The 19,703-nt window shown below is 38.3% G+C and overlaps 1 pseudogene; it reads left to right on the top strand.

Moving 5' to 3' along the window:
- The first annotated feature begins 414 nt into the window (after nt 1-414).
- Nucleotides 415-1,791, top strand: LOC101715685 (BAG family molecular chaperone regulator 5-like; annotated as a pseudogene).
- The last annotated feature ends 17,912 nt before the right edge of the window (nt 1,792-19,703 follow it).

The raw sequence follows: 19,703 nt of genomic DNA, 5'->3' as shown, positions 1-19,703 counted from the left end.
GCTTCTTTCCATGTGATGCTCTGCGCTGTCTGGGGATCCCACAAGCAAGAAGACCGGATGTGGCCCCTCAAATTCGGGACCTCCTGAACTGTGAGGCCAAATAAACCTCTTTTCTTAAAATTTGCCCAGTTTGTGATATTGTGTCATTAGCTACCATAAAAAAAAATACTAATACAGAAGACATTAGAAACTGAACTGAGTTTTAGCTTTCAAGTGAAAATGGAAGTTAACACATAAAGGTTTTGATTAACTATTTTGAAAGGTTGGTAATATTTAGCCCAGATTAGATTACTATTTGGTGCATGCCTAACCACTCAACAAAGTATGCCATCAACTCATAGGAAAGCTATGCTAGGCGCACTACTTTCCCGGGGTTGAGGCCTGTGGGCCAGGGGCGGGGCCGGCGACCGGCGGCGCTGCGGAAGTGGAGGCGGCGGAGCGCGTTGAGAGGAGAGACGCAGTGCTCCTGCAACTGAACACAACAAAAGTATGGATATGGGAAACCAACATCCTTCCATTACTAGACTTCAGGAAATCCAAAAGGAAGTAAAAAGTATAGAGCAGAAGTAATCATCTTCAGCGGGCTGTCAAGTGACAAGAATTACAAGAAAATGGAGCGGATTCTAACAAAGCAACTGTTTGAAATAGACCCTGTGGATACCGAAGGAAAAGAGAACATTCAGCAAGCTAGGAAGAGGGCGGCGCAGGAGACAGAACGCCTTCTCGAAGAGTTGGAGCAGAATGCAAACCGCCCGCATGGGATCGAAATACAGAACATCTTCCAGGAAGCGCGGACCTTCGTGAAAGAGAAGATCGTGCCCTTCTCCAGCGGAGGCAGCTGCATGACTGATGACATTGAGGAAGGCATCCAGGATATCATTCTGAAGCTGACCCATGTTAAAACTGGAGACAAGATCTCTTTACGGAAAGCAAGGTATCACACTTTTAAACACTGCGTGAAAAAGCAGCCTTCCCTGCCACTTTCTGAAGATGCACATCCTTCTGTCGCCAAGATCAACTCTGTGATGTGTGAAGTGAACAAGACCAGAAATGTAGTCGTGGCGCTCCTGATGGGCGCAGACCGTAGTGAGACTTGCAGGCACTTGTCCTGCGTGCTCTCGGGGCTGATTGCCGATGTGGATCTTCTAGAGGTGGGCGGCCACAGAGAAATCAGAAACTATCAGAGGAAGGTGGTGGAAGACATCAACGAATTAAGTATTTGGATTTAGAAGAGGAAGCCGATACTACACACGCTTTTGACCTAAGACAGAACCATTCCAATTTGAAAATAGAAATGGTCCTCAAGAGGATGAGAGAAATAAAAAATGAATTTCTTCAAGCTCAGAACCCTCCTGAATTGTACCTGAGCTCCAAGACAGAACTGCCAGGTTTGATTGGACAGCTGGTAAGTCTTGAAAGAAACCTCTGCATCCCGGAAGCCAGAATAAGTGCTGTAATTGAAATGCAAACCCTGATCACTTAAGTCGACCTGAAGGAGGCGCAGGAGAAAAGGAAGCAGTTTGCCTGTGAGGAGCAACCCTCACACAGGGCAGTCTGGCATGTGCTTGGAAGCCTGTCGGAGATCCAGGGAGAGGTTCTCTCGTTAGATGGAAATCGAACTGATAAGAACTACATCCGGCTGGAGGAGCTGCTGACCAAGCAGTTGCTGGCCCTGGATGCCGTGGACCGCAGGGTGAGGAGAAGTGTAAGGCTGCCAGGAAAGAGGCCATGAAGCTGGCCCAGAACATCCTCAGCTATCTCCACCTGAAATCCGATGAATAGGAGTACTAAAATGCCAGCGCTCTCGCGGTGATCTCGCTCATTTTGCAATTGATACACACGTTTATGTATTTATAGAGAGCTTTCAGCTCATGGAGCCCAAAAGTGATTTATACGTGCATATTTCAGTCTCAGTATTTATGACTTAAGAAAATTATATTCAGGATCTTTACTGCTTTTGATGTTGCAAAACAAATATTATTGCAGCTCATTAACCTTTCCATTTGGAACATCCATATGATGTGTGGTTTGTTTGGTTTATTTTCTGTCTTTTGCTTGTGACTTTTTAACCAGAACATGAAATAGAAGCAGCATTCATAATTTTTAAATGGGTTGTGCAAGCATTGAAATGCAGAAACTTCAGGATCTAGAAATAGATATAACCTTACATAATAGCGAAATTATGAGGAAGAAATTTTTTGGTAAAGGCTAAGCAGTAGGTTTTATGCTAAATGAAGCAGAAGGGTTTTTTCACTTACAAGGCCTGAATAGTCCCTTATAAGAGGGTCATTTACATATTTACATAAATGAGGAGGGATGGTGATTTGGAAAAGTTTTAGATAACTTAATAGATTGAATATTAAGGTAGTAGTAGAATCAAAATAAGTAATGTATTCTTTTAAGATTTGCTTTTCCTGTAACTCCTCCTTTAAGGTGAGGATTATCTGACTCTAACCAGTAACTTCATTAACCTAACAAAGTTACCACGCCAGGGTGAATTTACAGTGTATATGGCCTATCTTGTGTCTGTGACTTGTAAATAGGAACTGGAGTTGTATTTACCTATCAAAGACCACTAGGGATGAGATAATGGCTAAAAAGGATATAAAAAGGGAAATGCTGAACAAAGGGGGCGGATACGGACCAGGACCAGACTGGTTTCTGGCGTTCCCTCCGCTCCTGAGAAGAAATTTTATTATTTTATCTGAATTCTGTGTCTCTGTGTATTTCTTTCCGAGATTTCTGCAACAATGGTTTATATGTTATATAAATGAGAAGGTGGGGTCATCTATATGCTATATAAATGAGGTGAGATCGTTTGTTTCTGTTTGTTGGTATTGTCTGTTCTTTCATAAACATTTTTGTTTAAAAAAAACAAACCAGTGTCTCTTTTTCCTCATGCTCTGCAATTTGGAAGGGGGAATCTTGTCTACAATACAAGAAAATTATGAAAACTAGTAGCCAAAAAACCTTTGAGACTGCACTAAAGAAGGGATAAGACATCACCTAGTCAATACCTCCAAGTTGTTTTTGTTGAACTGAAAATTTTCCTTAGGGATTAGTAAGAATGAGAACATTTGGATGAAGTCAGTGGACCTTAAAAAAAAAGGAGACACCTATACCTGTTGTTGGAGGATGCAAGCTAGATTAGTTTACCAACATCACGTTACACTGAGGCTGATTAGAGACATCTGACTGTAGCTTGTAATGGATTTCTTCTGTCATTCAAGGCTGTAAAATAGACAACCATGACAAACACTCCAGTGCTGCTTGGGAGCCTAGGAGGATGGCCACTGTCTGAAGCCCGGTGGGACCCGGGCTCTGCTTGTCTGGGAAGGTTAGCTGTGGCTCGAAACTTAAATGCCACCTACTCCTGCCCCAGCACCTGCTGGGGCCCAAGCTCCTGTTACTGGTGTGGGGTTTTCTGTGTTTCCTGAAACACCATTAGAAGCTGTCAGGCAGGAAGTATTTTTCTTCTGCTAAGGGACACATGTTGATGTAAATACTTTCAATTTTTTGGTTGCTCATTAATGTGAGCAAAAGAATTTCCCGAAGTTCTGCGGTGCCTTGATGATATCGTGTGGGCCCCAGGAGTCTTACTACCGCGTACAAGGTACTGCTATAGTCCCATTCACAGATCCTGTGAGCGCTCATCTTTTGAACTTTATTGTGAGCTGTGATTTTCTCAGACATATTAATTTGGCAACTTTTGTGTGGGGAAACTCACTTTAAACAGCTGAAATTTATGACTGATAAAGGAAGAACCTTTGATACCTAAAAGATGATAAAAGTATAGTCCTACACTGATCATCTTGTCTCTAAAAGCCCTCGTGTCTCTCCTGCTAGGAATGTTCGAGAACCTTGGACCGTGGGATCAGAGGGTATGGGAATTCTGGACAGTGAGCCCTTCCTACTCCAGGTCCTCAGTGCAAGTCCCTGGAGCTCTCATTTTGAGGTGTGTGGCCTGAGGTCTGTAGTCCATAATGTCATCCGTGTTGATGCAGAACCTGGCTGGGAATGTTCTCTTCTTTAACAGCTTTGCTTTCAGGTCATTCTGTTCAAAGAGCTCTGCAACAAAGTAGTGATTTCAATAAATGTAATAAATGTGTCTACCAAAAAAAAAAAAAGCTATCTTATCTACCAGCCACTGGATTCCTATGCCATGCCAAGAGATTTACATACACAAATCCTAAATCTCTTAGCAAAAGAAGTATTACTATCTACAGATAAGAATTTCAGGCTCATTATCACACAGTTCATAAATGGTAACAAAATTTAAAAATACAATGATGAATTCCAGTTTTCTGGCTGACATATGAAAAGCTTGGAAGTCATTGTTTCCATCCTCAGAAGATGACACAAAAGCTGGACAATTGGAAAATTAATTATTCTTCTCAGAGCTATCAGAGAACTGAAGTATCAAGGCAAATTGCTACCCAGGAAACTGGAGAGATAGACAAGTGATACAAAGAATCACAGTTTACATAGAGGAAAAGCCCTGGAGCAGAAAGCAGTAGCTGGAATATCAGTGGGGACACTTTAAACTGTAACTGATACATTATTGGAGGTTCAGTGTAGAATAATAGTTTGAAAATTAAAAACTCCTAAGGGACTTGAGACTAGGGGAGCACCCACTTCCCCTAAATTTATATTGAGGAGCCATACCAAGTTCTCACTTGAAAGATCAGAGAAAAGTCCCTCTGTGCAGAGAGGAAATGAACCATTCTAAAATAGGACCAGAGCCTTCTGTTCTCCTTAACAAACTTTCCCCAAAGTAAAACTAGAGGCTAGCTAACTGGGGTTTTAACAAAGCCTGTCTGACTAGGAGGAAGGGAAATACCTGATGCCAACCACCTCCAGCCTTTATGTGGAAAGAGAAATATCCAATTTATTCACTAAAAGACTGAGATCTAATTACAGGATTATAGAATACTTCTCCCCCAATACTTCATTACCACATCAATAGAGTTCCTGCCCACTAATGGAGAATTATAGCTAAAAAAAACCCCTATAAGCCTCAGGCTTTATTCTTAAATTCCTACTCTAAGACAAACCAAAGACAAACAAAAGGTAAAAATAAGGACACTAGAGGAAATTTTAGCCTTTGACATATGTCATGGCTTGTATTTCGATGTTTCCGCAAAACCTCATGTGCTCATAAGTGGGGCTTTTTGGAAGTGGCTGAATTTGTGGTGTGTGGATATGGATTAAGAGTGTGTGAGAATAAATCAGTCCACTGATTGGGTTAGCATAATTCTGGGTGAGGACAAGGAGAAGGTGTGGGTGGCACCAACCAAAAGGCTTGTAGCCTGAATGGAATAAAGGGGAAAAGGAGGCTCAGCACTGTGGCTTGCTATCTCCTTTCTGCCTTGCCATGGATGTTTCTCCTCTGGCATGACCCTCTGCCATGCTGCACTGCTTCAGAGCCAGTCGACTATATACTGAAACCTCTGCAAACTGTGAGCTAAAATAAACCTTTCCTCCTTTAACTTGTGGGTATCAGGTATTGTGTCTCAGCAATGAGAAAGTAACTAAGACAACATCACAGCAAACAGTAAACACAATTTAAGTCTTAACCAGATAAACATAAAATTTAACACTACCTCATATATTCAACAAATAATTACAAGGCATGTTACAAAACAAAAATCACACACTAAAGAAAAAAAAAAACAAGCATTAAAACCAGACTTAGATATTGCTGCACATGGTGGGATGCACATGTAATACCAGCTACTTGGAACTGAATAGGAAGATCACTGGAGCCCAGGAGTTTGGAACCAGCTGGAGCAATGTAGCGAGACTCTGTATAAGAAAGGAAGAGGAGGGAGGAAGAGGAGAAAAGGTGGCAGAGGAGGAGGGAGATGGGGAGGGGTGAGGAGGGAGAGAAGGAGGAAGAAGAGAAGGAGCAGGAAAAGGAGGAGGGGAAGAAGAAGTGAAATTATTTAGACTTAAATATGGTGGAAAGTTTGGAATTATTTGACTGGCAATTCAAAATAATGATTAATATGCTAAGGGTTCTAATGAAAAAAGTGGAAACTATGAATGAGAGATGGGTAGTCAGAGAGATGGAAATTCTAAGAAAGAAGTAAAAGGAAATGCTAGGAATGAAAAACAATGTAACTTGGGCCGGGGATTTAGCTCAGTGGTTTCACCACCTGCTGCACAAGTGCAAGGACCTGAGTTTGATCCCCAGTACCAAAAAAAAAAAAAAAAAAAAAAGGAAAAAGAAACACCAATGTAACACAAATGAAGAATGTTTTTAATGGGTTTATCAGTAGACTGGACATGGCTGAGGGGAGAATCAGTGAGTTTGAGGGCAAAACAGAACTACAAGGAAAAACAGACAAATCCAATAGTAGACAAATCAACATGTCTCTACCAGTAACTGATAGTTTTGGAAGGTAGGAAATCAACGAGTAGACAGTTGAACTGTGAGACCTAACTAACTCCATTTTAAAGTTTGACTCCATCTTAAATATAAGACAGTAAAGTGGCCTTGACATAAATTCCACTTCACTGAAGTCAACTATTCCCCTAGTCTCCTTTGTGCCCATAAAATGATAAAATGTCCTTGCTGTAGGACAACAGATTAAAAAGAAATAAATAAAGGACACAGCTCCTAACTCAATCCTCTGTCTGCCCAGAAAACAGATGCTCCTGGGCCCATTATCTATAGAACATTCTGTCAATGTGCTGATTTTTCCTTTTTCCCATAAACTCTACATGTAGCCACCCCTCAACCCCCCATGCTTGCTAAATATCAACCAATCATGTAACTGCTAAATGGAACATCCCCAAACCTTGCGGTAGCCACAATAAAAACCCTGCTGATTTGAAATTCGGGGCTCTCAATCCTAATCCGCTGCGTCGGTGATGGTTGAGTGCCCCTGCTCAAGCTTGAATAAACGACCCTCGTGTGTTTACATCGGAATCGGCTCCTTGGTGGTCTTTGGGGACTTCGTGATCTGGGCACAACAGAACTGAATAACATCATCGATCAATTCTAATTGACACTGATATAACACTTCATCCATCAGTATAAATTCATTTTTTTTCAGTACTAGGAATAGAATACAAGGAATGTACTCTAAGCTACATTCTTACTATTTTTTATTTTTTATTTTGAGACAGAGTCTTGCTGAATCTTTAAATTGCCCAGTTTGGGCTTGAACTTGTGATCCTCCTGTCTTGGCCTCCCAGAGTGCTGAGATTACAGGCATGCACATCTGGCTAGAATACAGATTCTTCTTAAATTCATGTGGAACATTATCTGAAATAAACCATTCTGGGAACTAAAACACAGTTTAGATTTTAAAAGAATAGATAACAAACAAAATGTGCTTTTAGACTACAGAAGATAGAAATCAAAAACAGAATTAAGCTAGAAATCAGCAACAAAGACAGCTAGAAAATTTCCAAATATTTGGAAAGTAAACAAACTTCTAAATAGCACATGGGTCAAAAAAGAAACCCCATAAGAACTTTAAAATATTTTAAGCTTAATAAAAAATGAAAATAAGGCCAGGGATTTAGCTCAGTGGTTCTGGTGCCTGCCTCGCAAGGATAAGTTCGAACCCCAGTACCAAAAAAAAAAAAAATAATACATATATATACATATAAAATCTGTCAAAACTACGGTTTTAGTGAAATCAGAGTTTAGATGGAAATGCACTGTACTAAATACTATTTTTAAAAAGTAAAAAACCCAAGAAACCCCTAGAAAACTAGGGGGAAAAAGATCAATCAAACCTAAAGTAAAAAAACAATAGAAAAGGATAAAAATTACAGATGAAATCTAGAAGAAAATAATAGAGGTCAACAAAACTAAAAGTTAGTTCTAACCCTCTATCCACGTGTTGACTGACTCCCCCCAAAATAGGAAAGAAGCAAGGAATGGAGGGAGAAAGGGGGTAGGGAGAGAAGAAAGAGCAAAGAAACAAATTATTACTATCAAAAGCAGAGAGGGACCATCATTATTGATTTCATGGACATTAAAATGGTAACAAAGAAATATTATGAACAACTCTATCTCCAAAGAGTTGATAATTTAGATTAAATGGACCAATTCCTTGAAGGATACAATCCACCAAAGCTCATGCAAGGCAAACTAGATAACCTGAATAGGGTTAACTAGTAAAAAACTGAATAAAAAACTAGTAACCTTCCCAAATAGAAATCACCAGGCTCAGATAGTTTTACTGGTGTATTCTACCAAGAATTTAAGAAACGAAAGACATCAGTTCCTTACAAATCTGTTACAGAAACTAGAAGCAGAGGGAACATTTCCTAACTTACTCTATGAGGCCAGCATTAGTCTAATGTTAAATCAAAGAGATTGCAAGAAAGGAAAACCACAAATTTCTTATGTAATTTCTGTTGGTCAGGAACTCAGAAGCAGCCTTAGCTGGATGTTTCTGGGTTGGAATTGCTCATGAGGTTGCAGTCAACATTTTAGCTAAGTAGGCTTTAAAGAGGTTGGTGAATTGACTTCACATGATGCTGACTGTTGGCAAGAGGGAATGCTTATGTGTTCTCATGACATGGTGTCTGTTCTTTCCAAAATGAGTGATTCATAAGAAACCAATATGGAAGCTGTAGTGTGTTTTATGCCCTAGGCTCAGAAATCACTGTGTTTTCCTTAATACCATATCGATGATGTAGCCCAGCCTTATTCAATATGGGAGTGGACAAAACCAAAAGCCACCTCAGAGATTGTTTGACATTATATAATTGCATGTTTTTCCAGCAATGAAGAAATAAATTACTTATACATCTGGACAAAGTTCAGGTAGTGTATTGAAAAAAGGAAGCGAGACATAAAAGAGTACACAGTATAAAATTCCCTTCACATGCTGTTCTAGAAGAGGCAAGGAAATACAAAAGAGAATTTCAGTGGTGAAAGAAATGTTCTGCATCTTGAAAGGCATATACTTCATAAAGTTCTATCATTTGTTATAGTGACAGTTAAAAAATACTTGTGTATTTTAATATAGAAAAACTCCACAAAGTAAAATTATAAAAAAATTAAGTGTTATTGAGAATGAGTGGCAGTATACATAAGCAAGATTGACAGAATGCCCATAATAGACGAAGCTGGGTCATATGGATGTATTGGGGCTCATTATATTATCCTGTTTGCTTTTCATATGTCTGAAAATTCCAAAATATAAAGTAAAAACATCATTACTACCTCCAAAAAACAACTAAAAGTAAAAACAGTTTCCTGCAATAATCTTCCCATTCCTTTGTATGAAAATTTGTCTCCCTTTTGGTTTTACAATGCTGATTATAAGAGCATTTGTATCTTGTGAATCCTGCAGTGTGAAATGAGGATAAGGGCCAAGTCACCTTAACAAAAATAATTATAATGTGAAGAAACAAAATCTGTTGGTGGTGGGTGGGTAGTGGGCAAAGTCAAGAGCTATTCTAAAACTGTCTTACTAAAAACTGGTAAGCACAGCATGGTGGTGCATGTTTGTAATACAAGCACTCTAGAAGGCTGAAGCAGGAGGATCATAAGTTTGAGCCCAGCCTGGACAACTCAGTGACTTAGCAAGAACCTATGTCAAAATAAAAAATAAAAAGGAGTAGAAATTTCACCTGGTGTGAAGATCCTGGGTTGAATTTCCAGTACTGAAAAAACAATTGGTGAAACCCATGTAGTTCTTAAGGTAAGTGGGACAGAAAGCATGGCACAAACATGACTCAAAGACCATGTGTCCTCACAAGCCAGTTGATTTCCCCCCTCTTCTACCATAAGGAAGCTGAACAAGGGCCAAAGTGATCTGTACATTCAGTGCTGGGATTATAAACATGGGCTATCACACTGGGTTTACCACTTTTTAATATGACAGTTTTTAATATGATTTCTTGTAATACATTGTTTCCTCCTTCAAGGGCTCTCAGGGTATTTGGAGGTACAGGGTTTGTGGGAATTAAATGAAAGGAAAAGAATTTGGAAAATGGGCATAATGGTTATTTATCATAATGTCATCATGCCAGGATCTAATTATAAATGTGGAAAACGTGTACCTCCTCACAGATGTCAGTGAGATTTTTGCATTTTTGCATTTAACAGAATAATGTGGCACTACTGGAAAGCACAGACTATATTCTGGGACTGGTAATATTACAGATGGCTTGGATACAAGAGACCCATGTAGAGGAGTAACTCTTGATGAGGCAGAGAAAGACTTGTGCCTATGAATAGGCACTCATTATTTCATTAGAAGGAAAATGATCGCAAAAGGTTTTTTTCCATTAAGTTTATTGGTACATTTTAGGTATAAAATACATGTACATTCATCACTGGGTTCTTGTACCTTTATATGACGTATCTTGGTTCTTATTTTCTTCCTCATTCCCCTGCCTTCTCTTCACCCCCTCCATCCTTCCCTATTTACAAAGACTTTGTTTCTTTTTTTTTCCTTTTCTCATATTTTTTCTTTTCCCTTCTTTCCTTTCCCCTACCCTTCCCCTACTCCTTTAGACCTTTTCTTCCTATTATACAATATCAATTATACATTTTTAAAATTACAATATTGAAATTTAGAGGCCATTACCACAGATTTTACAGAATTTAAAAGGATATAGAAAGCATATTACAAAAATCTGTTTTGAAATAAATTTGACAACTTCTACGAAGTACCTCGGAAGACAAATTAATGAAACTGACTCTGGAAGAAATATAAAATTTGAATAGCATCTGTTAAAGAAAATATATTCCTAGCTTGTAAACCTACCTATATGACACCAACAGGCTCATATACATTTTAAATGATGAATTAGATCAAACATTTAAAGCAGAAAAAAAAGGAACACTTCTCCTCTCATTTTAGGAAATCAACATTGTGCTAATACTAAAACTGAATAAAGAAAATAGAAAAAAATAAACATAGATAAAAATTTGTTTAACAAACTATTAGAAGTCAGATCTGGCAGTATGTAGAAAGTGGTTTTATTATAGGGATGGCAGTGTTGATTCAGCATTGGAAGGTCCACCCCCATAAGTCATCATTTTAAGAGAGGAAAGGAAAAAGCCATAGGATCCTATCAGTAGTTGCAGAAAAAGTATTGGACTAAATTCTTCAGCTGTTCATGGTAAAAGGTATCAAGAGACTAGAAGTAGAACTGAAACTTCTCAATAGATAAAAGATGTACTCCATACTTCCAGCAAAAACTCCTTATATGAATAGAAAGACACAATAGCTTCTGCCTAAGGTGGGGAACAAGGGCAGATGTGCCTACTCATCATCTGTCCATTAAACTTTGAAACATAGGCCCAAACCAAAATAGTCTGGCAATAAAAAGAAACAAATAGCATAGGATTGGCAAGGCAGAAGTAAAATCTTTATATGTAGATGAAATGATCACCTACAGAGAAAGTACTAAGAAATCTCTAGGAGCCCCTAGAACTTGTATTTGAATTTAGCAGGATTAGAAAACACAAGGTATATATAAAACTTCAGGCCTGTGTATACTTGCTATAAATGAAGAATTGGATATTGAAATTTAAAAGTTATGTAGGAGTACAAACGACCTGGAAAAGTAAAAAGAAAAAAAAAACAGTGTTGGAAGACATTTAGTACCTAATTTTAAGACTTCCTCTAAAGCTACTGTAATCAAGGCAGTGTTGGTGTAAGGAAAGACATATAAATCATTGGAATAAAACAGAGAATCTAGAAATAGAACCACACATATATGGTCCACTGATTTTTTAAAAGATTATTTAACATTAGCATTTTATAGAATATAAACTCAACTCAAGAGCAGAAGAAAGATAATGTTTTCAACAAATGGTACTAGAACACCTGGTATCTGTATATAAAAAATTAACCTCAATCTTTTTTTTCCATACATGAAAATAATTTGAAGGGATCTATGAACCTAAATAAGAAAGCCTAAAAGTATGAAACTTTAAGAAGAAATTATAAGGGAAAATATTTATGAATTCAGGGTGGGCAAGAACTACCTAGGATACAAAAGACATGATGTATAAAAGAAAAATATTGATAAATGAGATTCCTTCAAAATTTAGAACTTTAAATGACATCATTAAAATGAAAAGTAGTCCTTAAACAGACCATATTTACAATGCATATAACCTATGAGCAGAATATATAAAGAATTCTTAGAGCTCATTAATAGACAACTCAATTAAAAAGTAGACATAAGAAGATGACAAATAGCCAGTATAGCACAAGGAATGGTTTGCAATTCTTGAATCAGAAAAATACTAATCAGTACAATAATAAGATTGAATTATACACTCATTAGGGAGATGAAGTTAAAAGTTTTAAAAGCCTTGTCATGACTTTCTTTTTGTTGGATTCTCCCCCTTTGCGTTTTAATTTGCCTAATGGATTCATTCTGCTGGGTTTCCTGGGGTTGTGATCCTCATTGTCTTTTCCTAGGATATTGTCTAAAATTTTTTGGAGTGCCGGTTTGGTATTCATGAAGTTCCTGAGGTGCTCTTTATCATGAAAGTATCTTATTTCTCCATCAATTTTGAAAGATAGTTTTGCAGGGTACATCCCTCTGGGTTGGAGGCTGTTTTCCTTTAGGGCTTGAATTACATCACTCCAAGCTCTTCTTGCCTTGAGGGTTTGCATTGAGAAGTCTGCTGTGATTCTGATGGGCTTTCCTTTGTATGTGATTTGTTTCTTTTCTCTAACTGCTTGTAGAATTTTGTTCTTCTGTTGAGTTTCTGGAATCTTAACAATTATATGCCTATGTGTAGATTTTTTTTGATCAAGACTAGTTGGAGTCCTATATGCCTCACTTATCTGTATGTCAAGTTCTTTCCCCCTACTTGGGAAGTTTTCTGCCATCACTTCTGTGAACAGTTTTTTTTATGTCATCTGCACTCTCTCCTCTTTCTTCATTGACTCCAATCAGTCTTATGTTATTCTTCTTTGCATCGTCTAGCAGCTGCTGGATTGGTTTCTTGTGGTCCCTTACTATTTTAAAGAAATTTTTAATTTCCTGGTCACCAATTGCAATCTTATCTTTTTTTTTTTTTTTTTTTTTTGGTACCAGGGATCAAACTCAGGTCCTTGCGCTTGCACAGCAAGGGGCGAAACCACTGAGCTAAATTCCCAGCCTGCAATTTCATCTTCTATATCTGAAATTCTGTCCTCACATTGGCTCATTCTGCTGTGTAAACTTTCAGTGGAGTTTTTAATCTCCTGGAAATCTGTTTGCATCTGTTTTATGGATTCCATTTGTTTCCTATGTTGGGATTTCATCATGTTCCTCAGCTTCTCTGTTTTTTTTTTTATCTGTGTCCACTCTAGATTTATTAACCATGTCGTGCACTATGGGCATAATCTCTGCTGTTATCTGAGAAATTATTTCTGATTTTGTTTTTTCCAGATCCTCTTTTGTTGCCAGTTCAGGGAGTCCAGGTGGTTGAGTATCAGAGTGTTCCATCTCATTTCCCTTTGGGGTTGCTGTAGGTGATCTGGATGTCTAGTTTTGAGACTTGTTTACATGTCTTCTCATTTCAACAGATGCAGCTTGCTATGCCTTTGTTGAGCAACTTTTTGCTAATGCAGTGGTCTTCAATTCTCAGCAAGCCAGCATGCAGCTTTTTCTCTGCTGCTCAGCAGTACACTAATTTCTGGGTTCAGAAAGGTGGCCTTCTGGATCCCTGAGCTGACCTGTTTGGGTGGGCTTTTGACTGGGGCCTGTGCACACTTGGGATGGTATCTAGGTGTGCCTCTGACTAGGGCCCCTATGTAGCTGTTGTCTTGGGAGGGTCTTTGCCTGGGGGCTGTGCACCCCAGTTCCTGTTGTGTGAGCAAGCTACAAGCTAGGGTTTGCACACTTACTGATGGTATCAGGGTGAACCTCTGGCTATTGCTTGTGTGCCTCTGCAGCTCTTTTCCAGGTGGACCCTTGGCTTGGGCTGGTGTGCCCCAGCCTCTGGGGTTGGGGCAGAGCCCTGGCTGGGGTCTGCTTGCAGCTGGGCTGCTCTGGTCCATACCGCTGCTCCCCCCAACTAAGGTGGTCCTATGGGCCTTTATTGCAGAGATTTTCTTCACTTTTCTGGTGGGCCTTAATTTTCATCAAGGAGCCTCAGAGAGGCCCTCTTTCTGTTGTTAATTTCTAGTCTATCTTCTTGAGTTCAAAACAATGTCCTTTGTGACCCCTGCAACTCTGTGGTGTGGATCCAGGTAATGGCTCTGCACAACCACAGGGGAGGTGCTGGTGTTCAAGAGGCTCACTTCCTTGGTGCTGGGGCAGGGGCTCTGTTCCTTGGTGCTCTGGGGAGATGGTATGGCAGCCCCAAAAGTTTAAGAATGAGGTTTTGGTTAACACAGCTTGGTATAAAAAAATTATCTTACTTATCTCTTGCAAAATTAATTATATCAACACAGTTCATTCTATATCAGTTTAGGAGTCATTTCTTTTTCATATAATAATAATAATTAATATAAACGGAGAAGAAACTGGTTTAGGAATTGGGATATAAATATTCTAGACCATATTATTTGGTAAAATGTTTAGACCTGGGGAAGAGCTTCTTGTTCTGTAAGTCTGACCTGTTACTTGATGAAGCTGAACTTTGAGAGTACTAGGGGAATATAATTAAAAATAAATAAACAAAAGAAAAAGAAGCACCTTGAAGATGCATAACCCTATTGTCATGTCAAGAAGTAATGCTAACACTTACTGGTTGTTTGTACCAGAGACTATGGTAGGTAGAGTAAATGACTTAATTCACTTGATCTTTCATGTATGGAAGATGAACCTGAGACATAGAGTCTTAAGTAAACAGAATAATAAAGCTAGAGAGTGGCAGAGCTAGGATCTGAATCCTTGTAGTGTAGCTCTGCACTGCCTCTCAAAACTGAAATGGCATGGGCAGGGGGTTTAGCTCAGTGTTTCTGTCACCTGCCTCACAAGCACAAGGACCCGAGTTCAATCTCTGGAACAAAAAAACAAAACAAAAACAAAAACAAAAAAATTGATATGGCATATTAGTTTTCTGTGGCTCCTTTAACATATTATCACAAACTTAGTGGCTTAAAACAACCCAAATTTATTATCTTACAGTTCTCTAGTTTAGAAGTTCCCAAATCAAGGTATTATCAAAGCTGCATTCCTTTCTTTCTGGAGGCAGTAGAGAAGAATGTGCTTCTTGGACTTTTCTAGCTACTAGAGGCTGCCTATGTCCCTTGGTTCTTAGCCTCATTCCTCGATCTTCAAAACCATCATCTGATTCCTCTTCTATTGTTACATCTGTTCCTGTGATCACAGCAAAGTTAAGTTCTATTTACACGAGTTGTAGTAAAAAACAAACACACACATTTACCATCTTAACCACTTTGTGTATATTTCAACAGTGTTAAGTATATCCATATTATTGTAAAGTAGAACACTAGAATCTCTTCATCTTACAGATTTGAAACAACTTCTTTACTTTCCCTCCCCATTCTCTGGTATTCAACATCTCAGGGTTTTTTTGTTTTTTGTTTTTTTGTTGTTGTTTTGGTTTTCTAAGACCGTGTCTCCTATGCACTTTAGGCTGAACTTGAACTCACTATGTAGCCCAGGCTGGGGTCAAACTCTCAGCAATCCTGGCTCAGCCCTCTGAGTTCTGGGATTACAGGGATGTGCCACTACACCTGGTTTCAATATCTGTTTTTATGAACTTTAAATATCTCATATAAGTGCAATCATATAGTCTGCCTTTTTATAATTGGCGTATTTCATTTAATATAATGTATAATGATCCTCAAGATTCATCTTTCTTGTGTCAGGATTTCGTTGTTGTTTTAAAAAATATATTGGGGATTCATACCAGGGCCTTCACACTGAGCCACATATTCAGCCATTTTTATTTTTATTTTTTATTTTAACACAGGGTCTTTCTTAGTCACTAAGTTGTCCAAGCTGTGTTTGATTTTGCCATCCTCTTGCCTCAGCCTCCCAGAGTGCTGGGATTACAGGCCTCTGCCACTAGGCCTCACATTTTTCCTTTGCTTTTGAAGGCTCAATAATATTCCAGCCTACGTACATGGTGTATTCTGTTTATCCACTCAACGATGGGTTGTGAGCAGCACCGCAAATATCTCCTTGAGATCTTGCTCTCAGTTATCTTGGATATACAGTGGACCCTTGACTTACAAATTCAATTGGTTTCTGAGCGCTGATTGTAAGGCAAGTTGGTTGTAAGTCAATACATCTGAGATCTGGATGTTTACCTGGTACACACTATAGATAACAAGAGGCAGAGGAATATTCCATTAACCTAATTAACCCAAGTTGTTTGTATGTCAGGCTTGTCATAACTTGAGGGTTCACTGTATAACCAGAAGTCAAATTGCTGGATCATATGACAATTTTATTTTTAATTATTGATGAAGCTCTGAGTCACTTCCTTATTTCTGGGACAAAAGACCTATCTCACAACTTAAAGGAGAGGTTTATCTTTGCTCAGGTTTCAAAAATTTCAGTTTCTGTTCAGTAGGCTTAAATGCAGAAAATGGTATGGTGAAAGGACCCGCCACAGAGGAAAGCTGTTCATGTCATGGTGACCAGTAAGCAGAGGGAAGCAAGGGGTCAGGGAGAGAGATACTGTATACCCTTCTGGGTCATGCCCCCAGTTACCAGCATCTTCCAACCAGAAACCAAACTCCCAACAGCACACTCAGCATACACAATTCCACATGAATCAATTGTCCCAATGATTCAATCACCTTCCAAAAGCTCCACCTATGAGTATTTGAGGCTTCCTCAGGGACATTTAGATACTGTATAAAAAATAACAACCTCTAAAGAATTTTCTGTAGTGGTTGCAACATTTTAAATTCCACCACAGTATACAAGAGTTCTATTTTCTCCTTATCTTTGTCAACACTTATTTTCAGTTTTTTTGACAGTAGCCATTCTAATGGGTGTGAAGCTATATCTTACAGTTTAGATTTGCATTTCTGACAACTAGTAAGGGTGAACAACTTTTCATATGCTTATCAACAATTTACTTCCCTTTCAGGAAATATCTGTTCAAGATCTTTGCCTGTATTTTAATCAGGTGGGGTTTTTTTTGTTACAGTTTTTAAAAAAATATATTCTGAGGATTAACTCCTTAACAGGTATGATTTGCAAATATTTTCTCCCATTCTACAGATTGCCTTTGACTTAGTTGTATCCTTTGATGCATAAAAGTTTTAAAATTTAATGTAGTCCCAATTATCTATTTTTATTTTGTTTCCTGTGCTTTTGTCCACATTCAACAAATCAGATGTAACACAGCTATTCCCTTATGTTTTTCTCTAGGAGTTCTATGATTTTTAGGTCTTATGTTTATGTCTTTAATTCACTTTGAGTTAATTTGTGCATATGGTATGAGTCCAGCCCCATTCTTTTGCATGCAGACACCCAGTTTTTCCAACAGGATTTATTGAAGAGACTATCTTTTATGTATTGTTTATTTCTAATAGCCCTACTGAAGATCATTTGACCATATGTAAGTAGTTTATTTCTGGACTTATTTCATTGATCTCTTTGCTTTATGCTGGTACCATTCTGGTTTGATTAGTTTTATAATACGGAGTCTGCTAAAAAGTATACATACACTTCAGGAAAAGAAAAACTTGTATACTTTTTTTTGTACCTGGAAGTCTACTCAGGGCCTCATGCTTGCCAGGCAGGTGCTGTGCTGCTGAGCTACATCCCCAGCCCACGTTTTAATACTAAATATATTGAGACATCATGAGATTAACACAAGTTACCTTTGACCTCTACAATTATAAGAGGTGCTCAAAATGGTAGCCATTAGCTTCTAGACATTTATTAGTATGGTGAACTGCTGCTTGGGTAACCTTGGTCATTAAGATTGCTGCACATGCATTTTCAATATCCTTTAGGGTTCCCTACATGAGGGTAACACTATCTGTTGAAAAAACATCACACCATTTTTCTTTTCCTGAAGTATATACACATATGTGTGTGTGCAGACTGTTTCAAAAGAATTATGAATCCTTCAACTTTGGTTATTTAGGATCCCTTGAGATTTCATATAAATGTTAGGATGAATTTTTCTATTTCAGAAAAATACCATTGGGATTTTAATAGGAGTTCACTAAATCTGTAGATTACCTTTGGCAGCAGGGACATCTTAATTATGTCTTTCCATCCGTGAACGTGAAACGTCTTAATTTGTGTCTTCTTTAATCTCCCTCCCTCTCTCTGTTCTTTTCAGGGCCTCAAGCATGCTAGGCAAGCACCCTATAACTAGATAACATCCCCTGTGCCTTTTTTTTGGAACCGGGGATCAAAGTCAGGACCTTGTGCTTGAGAGGCAGCCGGTGGAACCACCAAGCTAAATCCCTGGCCCCGGTGCTTTTTTTAAAAAAAGAAATTTATTCTGAGAAATGGTCTTGCTAAGTTTACCAGGCTATCCTAACTTGAGATCCTCCTGCTAAGGTTGGCCTCCCAAGCAGCTGAGATTATAGGTGTGCACCACCACACTCAGCTTTAATTTCTTTCAGCAATATTTTGCAGTTTGAAGTGTACAAGTGTTTTAGCTCCTTGATTAAGTTTATTCCTAAATAGTTTTCTTTTTTATGTTACTGTAAATTTTTTTTCAGATTGTTTGGTAGTTTATAGAAATGTAATAGATTTTTATGTAGTGATTTTGTATCCTATAACTTGGCTGAATTTATTGGTTCTAAGATTTTTTAATGGACTCTATGGTTTTCTACATACTAGATCTTTTCAACAGCAAATGGATACAATTATACTTCTTTTTAGAATTTGGCAATTTTTTGTTTTTGAGATAGGGTCTTGCTATGTAGTTTAGGCTGGTCTTGAACTTGTAGTGATTCTCTTGCCTCAGCCTCCCAAGTGCTAGAATCACAAGGCTCACATGCCCTGTATCTTTTCCTTGACCAACTTCTCTGGCTAGGATTTCTAATACTATGCTGAATAAAAGTGGCCACAGTGGGCATCCTGGCCGTTTTCCTGATTTTAGAGGAAAAGCTTCCAGTCTCTCACTACGAAGTATAAAATGTAAGCTGTAGGTTTTGCAGACATGGCCTTTATTATTTTGAGATAATTTCCTTCTATTCCAGGTTTTTTGAATGCAGCGTTCAATCTTGTCAAATTTTGCATAGGGCTGGGGATTCAGCTCAGTGGTTTCGCTGCCTGCTGCGCAAGCGCAATGACCCGAGTTCGATCCCCGGTACCAAAAAAAAAATTTTTTTTGCATCAATTAAGATCATGTCGTTCTTGTCCTTCATTGTGTTGAAGAGGTGTATTACATTAACCGATTTTCTTTTTTTTGGTACTGGGGATCGAACTCCGGACCTTGAGCTTGCGAGGCAGGTGGTGTAACTGATTTTCTTACATTGAACCATTCTTGCATTTCAAGAATACCATTTAATCATAGTATAAATCCTTTTAATTGCTGTTGAATTTTTGCTGGTATTTTGTTGAAGATGTTCGCATCAAAATTCATCAGGGATATTGCTGTGTAGGGTCCATCTTATTTGATATCAGGATAATGATGGTCTCAGAAACTGAGCTTGAAACTGTTGCTTCTTCTTTGTATGTTTGGTAAAATTCTCCAGTGAAACTACGTGATCCTGATCTTTTTTTTTTTTTTTAAATTTGCCAGTATTTTGATTACTAATTCAATCTTATTCATTACTGCCCTATTCATATTTTCTATTTCTTCATGATTAAGTAGG

This window comes from Heterocephalus glaber, unplaced genomic scaffold (genome assembly GCF_053883595.1).
Source record: "Heterocephalus glaber isolate CG9 unplaced genomic scaffold, H.glaber_assembly_v1.0 deba00001571, whole genome shotgun sequence".
Taxonomy (NCBI): domain Eukaryota; kingdom Metazoa; phylum Chordata; class Mammalia; order Rodentia; family Bathyergidae; genus Heterocephalus; species Heterocephalus glaber.
This window is presented reverse-complemented; position numbering and strand designations above follow the sequence as displayed.